Source organism: Sinocyclocheilus rhinocerous, unplaced genomic scaffold, assembly GCF_001515625.1.
Source record: "Sinocyclocheilus rhinocerous isolate Xijiao unplaced genomic scaffold, SAMN03320098_v1.1 scaffold144, whole genome shotgun sequence".
In the NCBI taxonomy this organism is placed as follows: domain Eukaryota; kingdom Metazoa; phylum Chordata; class Actinopteri; order Cypriniformes; family Cyprinidae; genus Sinocyclocheilus; species Sinocyclocheilus rhinocerous.
In genome coordinates this window covers 785,794-793,416 of record NW_015645650.1, presented here as the reverse complement: position 1 = coordinate 793,416, position 7,623 = coordinate 785,794, and positions in this window count along the sequence as shown.

Genomic DNA, 7,623 nt, shown 5'->3' with positions numbered 1-7,623 from the left:
CACAACATAATGTTATTTTTAGCAACGTCATATGACCCCTTTAACCTCTGTAGTGTTTAATGTTTTTCCAGTTTTGCTGTGTCTGCTCACTAACTACCTCTACCTTGTTTATCAGTTAGGCTACCTTAAAATAAATAATAATAATACTAGTTCTGTCAAACGATTAATTATTTACATGTCTATATTTATATTCATATAATTTATATTATAAATAAATATATTTAATATATGAACATGACATTTTTTCTGAAATATATACATGCATGTGTGTGTATTTATATACACAGTACACATACATATATTATGTAAACAAAAACTTTTATTTTGGATGCGATTAATCACAATTAATCGTTTGACAGCACTAAATAATACATTGTTTCATGAAAGCTTGCAAACAAGATATTATATGCCTAATTTGTAATTATCTATTTAACCTCTAGAGGGAGCAAAGGTACATTTATTAGATGGTAAACAAATCTATGCAGACAGCATGTTTAAGAAAAATCTCTGAAAAGGATCAAGGGTCAAAACACAATGAAAATGAAAGAAACTATGTTCGGTCTGCCTTCTTAGTCATGCATGTTTATTTTAACTTGTTTGACTGCATTCAGTCATGGTTTACCGGCTTAATCTCCATGTAGAAAAACAGTTGTTGTTGTTGTTGTTGTTTTGTTTTGTTTTTTTGTTTTTTTTCTAGAAGACTGATATGACTGGAGTCCTTACATTTTAATGATTTTTCTCAAAATACAATGTATTTCTTTAAGTGTAAAATTTTATTTACCAAAAAATACTGAATGCAGATGTTTTACTGTAATAAAAAAAACAATAAATGTAAAATATATATATGAAATAAAACACTTAAGAATTTCTTGTTTTGTGTCAGTCAGTCAGTCAATTTTATTTATAGAGCACATTTAAAAACAACAGCTGTTGGCCAAAGTGCTGTACAAAATTTAAGCATATACCAAAATACAAAAGTAAACATAGAACACAGCGACAGATAGTACACTACAGTTATGCCACTGCGCTTACTTATGACCATATGCAACAGTAAATAAATAAGTTTTAAGAAGAGACTTAAAATCAGCGTATGTTGGTGCAGTTCTTATATAGGGTGGCAACATGTTCCATAGCTGAGGAGCAGTCACTGAAAAGTCACGATCTCCTTTCGAATTCAAGCGTGTCCTTGGAACAGTCAACTGAAGACTACTAGTTGATCGAAGTTCCCTGGAGGCATTACAGTGGAACAGAAGTAGATCGGAGATATATGACGGAGCCAGTCCATGCAAACCCTTATAAACAAACAACAGTGTTTTAAAATGGATACGATATTTAACTGGGAGCCAGTGGAGAGAGATCATCACTGGTGAAATATGTTCCCTCTTCCTTGTTCCAGTTAACAATCTAGCGGCAGCATTTTGAACAAGTTGAAGACGTGACAATAGAGACTGTGAAACACCCAAGTACAATACATTACAATAATCTAATCTGGATGAGATAAAAGCATGTATTACCGACTCCATGTCTCTTAATGTTAAGAATGACTTCATCTTTGCAATATTCTTTAGCTGATAAAAACAACTTCTAACCACAGCATTGATCTGTTTATCAAAAGTCAAAGCAGAGTCAAAAGTAATGCCTACGTTTCTGACATGTGAATGAAGATTACCAGATAGAGGTCCCAGTTTACTGGCCACAACCTCTGTAGAAGCAGGGGAGCCAAAAATTAAGACCTCAGTCTTAGACTCATTTAACTGAAGGAAGTTGACAGACATCCACTGTTTAACATATTTTCACTAAAAACTGCAAATGAAATCCATAAATCAAGTGAGCAGTATAGTGTCCTTATTCCAGCTGTCTTATGTAAGAGACTAAGCATTTCACAGAATCCAATTGACAACTTTGAGAGAACAGCTGATCAATGAGAGAAGAGTGATTAGAGCTGGTCTTGTGTCCAATAACAGTTAACCTCTGGTGTGACTTCTGTTCGACAGTTGCATAAATGCAATCAATCTGACTTGTTAGTCTGTGATTATATTTTGGAGGAGCAAGCTTAAAGTTGCTGTGAGCACCATTTTTTATTTGTGAATCAAGTGGAAATGTCTTGCATACTCGCTGTGATTTTGCCCCTGTGGATGACATGCTATTACAATATTTGACACTGAAAGGCAGCCATTGTCTGTTGCCATAGCAATACAAGGAGGTGCCATACAATTCCATAGCAACAAGCCTATCAAAAAGTTTTTTTTTCACTTGTTTACATTTCTTACTGAGTGCTTGTGAGGATTTCTCTTTCTAAAATGTAGCCAAGGCCATGATTTGAATATTTGGGAAGGCATCTGGGGTTAGATGGACTTGGAGGAGGGACTGCATCAGTTAAATTGTCCTTTTATGGACAACTTGGGACTCTGTATGTCCATCCAGTTAATCCAGGAACAAACTAAACCACCTGAGACCCTGACAACATATCAAGCATTCAGTAGAAGTACTTGTTCAAATCATTTTTTTTTTAGTAATTCTGTAAATATGCCATTTTTTATATATATATATATATATAATTTTGTAAATCTGTAATTTTTCACAAGAAAACAAAGTACACTTAATAAAGTTAAATATTAATAAATAATAGTTCTATCAAATATAAAAATAATTGCATATTATGTAGTTACATTATAGCTGTAAATTTTCCAGTTTCCAGTTTTGTAATAAAAAATGTTTCTACAGAATTATTCTATTAAAAAGAACATAACATTTTAAAATAAATAAATATTACAATAAAACATAAATGAAATAAAAATGATTAATTATTCAAATAAAAAGAAATATATAAATATAATTACTAGCAAATATAAAATAATTATTACAATAATTCTTAATTATAACAACCTAAACACACACACACACACACACACACACACACACTTAAGCGGCGCGCTGTACATTTGGGTTTCATAGGTCTTTATGTTTGTCAAGGAGGCACAATTCACATTACCCCAGGGAGCAACATGCCCTCATACCAAATCAGCATGTTTCTATAGAGATCCATACGGAATTTGACTATACAATGTGCATTCTGATTAGTTTGAGCAATGAAGATGTATTGTATGCACATATATACAAAACAGTCTGTTTTGAACCAGCAGAGTGATAAAGAAAGTTAAATGTTTCCTCCATACGTGTATTTTGCCCTAATTGTCCTTGACCTAAAGAGAAAATTCAAAGATTCAGGACAAATCTTACTGCAGTAGTCAGTATAATTTTTTACCCAGTAGGTGGCACTCAGCTCTACACTTTTTTTTAAGAGCACTAAGCCACAGAGGATGTCGCCACAGCTGAGTTCAAGATCTTAACATGTTATTATCATAGCAAATCATGTTTTGATAAATATTACCTGCACAACACAACGATCATTCTGATTGTGACCTTGGTATTATTACTCTCAGCGTTTACTGTTATCATTGCTATCAGATCCTTCCGGAAGAATAGTTGACTTATGACCTTCAAGACAATATAGCCCCCAGAGACAGCACTGCACTATAGGGAGCCATGCATAATCTAACCATCTGCTTGCTGAAGCACCTGAGCAGACTCAGGACATGACAGCAAAAAACAGAGCCTGACTTTGCAGAGGTGTTCAGAGATGCCAAGAATTTCAGAGACAAGTTACCCCCACTGTAGGTGGCTGGATAATGGCTGCGTAAATCTAACACTTGAGAAATGAGGTCATGACACTCATGTTTGTCATTGAGATCAGTCATCTGGTACACAGCAGCTTAGCCTTTTTGTTTAGTCTTCTGCATTAGACCTGAGGATCATTATGTTTATTTTGAGACAGTGATATTTAGAAAATTTCATATTTTCAGATTGTGGGCCTTTTTAACTTTTTCTTTTCACTAGAAACATGTTTAACCATCAATGTCTGACCATGCTATCAAAAACAGTAACGATTTTTTTTTATATATATATAAAACCACTGTGGAAGATTTAGTGTGTCCCAGTACACGAGGTTACATGATGTTTTCCTTTGTTATTTTAATCTGTGCAGATCTGCACTTTCATTGAACCCCCTGCTAACCCTCTACTGCTCCACTGGTGCATAACTAAACAGCAGGACATTTTCTAACCTAAATAACAAGACGCGACACACAGAATCTCTCCACATCCTAAATGTCTCACACTGGATCATGGTCACCATTTACAATGATTACTTTATATTTTAGGATTAGGTCACAGATATCTCCATTTTCTAAACAAATTAACATTTTAACATTAAACATTTTAAGATTTAACATTTTTATTCAGCAAGGATGCATTCATTTGACCAAAATGATGGTAAAAACATTTATAATGTAAAAAGTTTTCCAGTTTTCAAATAAATGCTCTTCTTTTGATTTTGATTCATCAAAGAATTCTAGATGAGCTCTTGACTCCCGAACACAGGTTTTAAAGGACATTCTGTCTTTTTTTGAAAGGTAGCCTATTTGAGCATTTTTCTGTTTGTTTGATTTTTCTTGTAAGATTTGAGATTTCTTCAGTTCTTCGCTCTTCATCTTTCCGTAGCAGACATTGTGTTGTGAACTACAGGTTCATTTTCCTTTCTGTTTCTGCACTTTTAAGCAACAACATGGATTCTGCATATACTGTATATATATATTATAGATAATAATGAGAAATGTTTATTGAGCACCAAATCAGCATCTTAGAATGATTTCTTAAGGAATATGTGACACTGTGAACTGGAGTAATGGCTGCTGAAAATTTCACAGGAAGAAATTACATTTTAAAATATATTAAAACATAAAACTTATTATAAATTGTAATAATATTTCACAAAATTACTTTGTTTTTACTGTATTTTTGAACAAATAAATGCAATTTTGGTGAGCATAAGTATATTCTATATTGTTGATATGTTCTGATATATTTTTCTACACTATTTCTAATTTATATATATTGTTGTTGTTGTTGTTGTTTTTTGCTGTTGTTACCCAATATACATTGCACACAATAAGTTAAATAATTAATGCTACTTTTTGCTTATAGGGGTTAGTTATTGCATTATTCAGTACTCTAGGCATGTGTATTTTGTGTTTAGATAGTTCTCATAGGATATTTAAACATGTTTAATAACACTAAATACATTTGCAAAGAGTGAAAAATTTAAGGGGGTCTGAATACTTTCCGTACCCACTGTATATTGCTGCTCAGATAAACAAGTGTCTCCAAAATTGTCAACACAATGCAATACAACTTGATGCACTGGCTAAGATATGTTGTAAAGGAAGATACCTCCATACTGCAGGGAGCATAGCTTTAGCTTTCAGTTTGTTTGCAGCAGAAATGCCCTGTGACTTGTTATTTAATAGCTAAAAGACAAAAGCACCAAAAACCAAATCGTCATGTTATAAAAGTTTATCTAAAGCTCCTTTTAATAGCATCCATCCTGTATCAAGTTCAGATACAGGCGTCTTTTGTTGTGTTGTAGTAATTAGAGGTCCAACAAACATGGCAGACCAAATAACAATGAATACAATAGAGGCCTTGTTGAACACAAATAGCTTAGTTTTTCCTTCAAAAACTGTATTAGTGGAATCAAACAAACAGAAAGATTCTGTAGAAGTGTTGTCATCTCTCTCTCTTCCTTTTATCATCCGTGCCATGAAACAGTCCCCGTCAGTGCTCAGTAGAGTACTGTTTTCCACATCATGAGTTCAGTATGTAACTGGCCCTGAACACAGGCCCCGGTGGCTGTTCCTCAGAGCCCTCTTAATTTGAAGGCTGCACTTGTTTTCATTCTCTGAGAGGACTTTGTTTTTTCTGAGCAAATTGTATCTTTGAATCCAAATTGATGATTGTTCTGTCACATGAGGATTCAGTGCTTGTAAGCACAGGGTTGAAATAAGGCTACAATTATCTTATGCGAGTTAAAAACTTGTAAACTGTAATTATACATTGTTTGAATAGTAGGTTTCAGAAAATAACTCGCTGCAGTTTTAGAGAAGAGAGAGTCTAGATTTTGTTGCTTTAAATAAAAAGGTTCAAAAGAGCTCAGCTTTCAGACCGCAACACCCTTTAGAAAGAAGAACACAGGATGTCACACCTAAGAACGAGGCTAGACTGGGAGTAATAGGCCTGTCGGACTCGGAAAGAGGTTAGGCTTTATTAGGTTAGCCAAAGGGGCAAGACCATATTACCTTATCTAACGTCTCCGAGTGGCTTAGTGTGTCTCAATGGCAAGATTATTGGCTGGACACAACAACAAATAAATAAAACTAACTCAGACCGCTTGAACGTATTTCTCTGAGTCTGGATTTAAAAGACCTCATTCATGGGAGTTCAGCACAAGTTCAGTTCTATCTAAAGCCTTTGCAAATGTAGTGTGTTAAGCTGCCAAAGCCAAGTCCTGTGAAAATGCTACCCAAAATGGACCTAGAGTAATGTGGTGTTTCTCATAATTTCATTCCTCTTTAAACAGTGGTCATTAGCCTATGATGGGCCTGTCCAAAACCACAGCTTGGCATATGTATTGTACATGTGACAGTCTGTCTGAGCAGACGTTCATGACACTTGGCGGAAAAAACCTTTTGTGTTTCAGACAAAAACCTTTTCAGACAATTTTTTAAAATTTTTTTGTGAAATTGTGTGTGTGTGTGTGTGTGTGTGTACAATATATAAATATATATATATATAATTATGCTCTTTTTATTTTTAGGTTCATATGATCAGTCCTGAATAACAAACTTTTTTGTAAAATAGACTGAAGTGGGATATTTTGGTCATAGTTTCTGGGCTCTATACATAATTTACATTTCATAACTGAAAATATGATATAAAACTTAAAATGCATATGAAATCCATAGTTTGAGTTATTTCCTATCTATATCATTCCATAAAGACCATCTGTGATTTTTTTTTTTACAAGCAACATCTGCTGAATATTATGTGATTCAGCCAAGAATCAAATTTACAATGTATTGATTTTTTACATTAGACATATAGAAGAAAGATTATTATGCATTATTCATGACTCTGAATCAGGGTTATTATAGTTAACTGAAACTAAAACCATTAAAAAATTGTTACTTGAAATAAAATAAACATTAACTGAAATAAAATGAAAAAATTAAACTTAATTTTTTATTTTAGTTTCAGTTTTATTTGCATTTTATTTTCAACATTTCTCATTTTCATTTATTCAAACTTGAAAAACTGAAATAAAAATGTATAAAAATCTATATAGATATACTAAAACAAAAACTAAAATGACAAAAACACACAAGATTACTAAAAATTAATTACATGGAAAAAAAAAACAAACATTTAGAATATTAAAAAACAAACTATAATGGTATCTCAATCAGTGTTGGGAAGGATAGCTTTTGATTTTGATGGAAATGCGCTAACGAATACACCTAAATTAGTTTATGTCTGCGCAAATCATTTTACTCTGGTCTGCTTTCTGAATGAGGGACAATTCAATGCAAATTTTGTTAAAAAGTTAAAACTCAAGGATGGATCAGTACCCATTGTTCGTGATCCAGCTGCACCTTCAGAAGTAGTATGTCTCACACTTTATATATTTTTTTATGATTATTTGCTCTTCCATGGAAGAGAGGGGCGGGG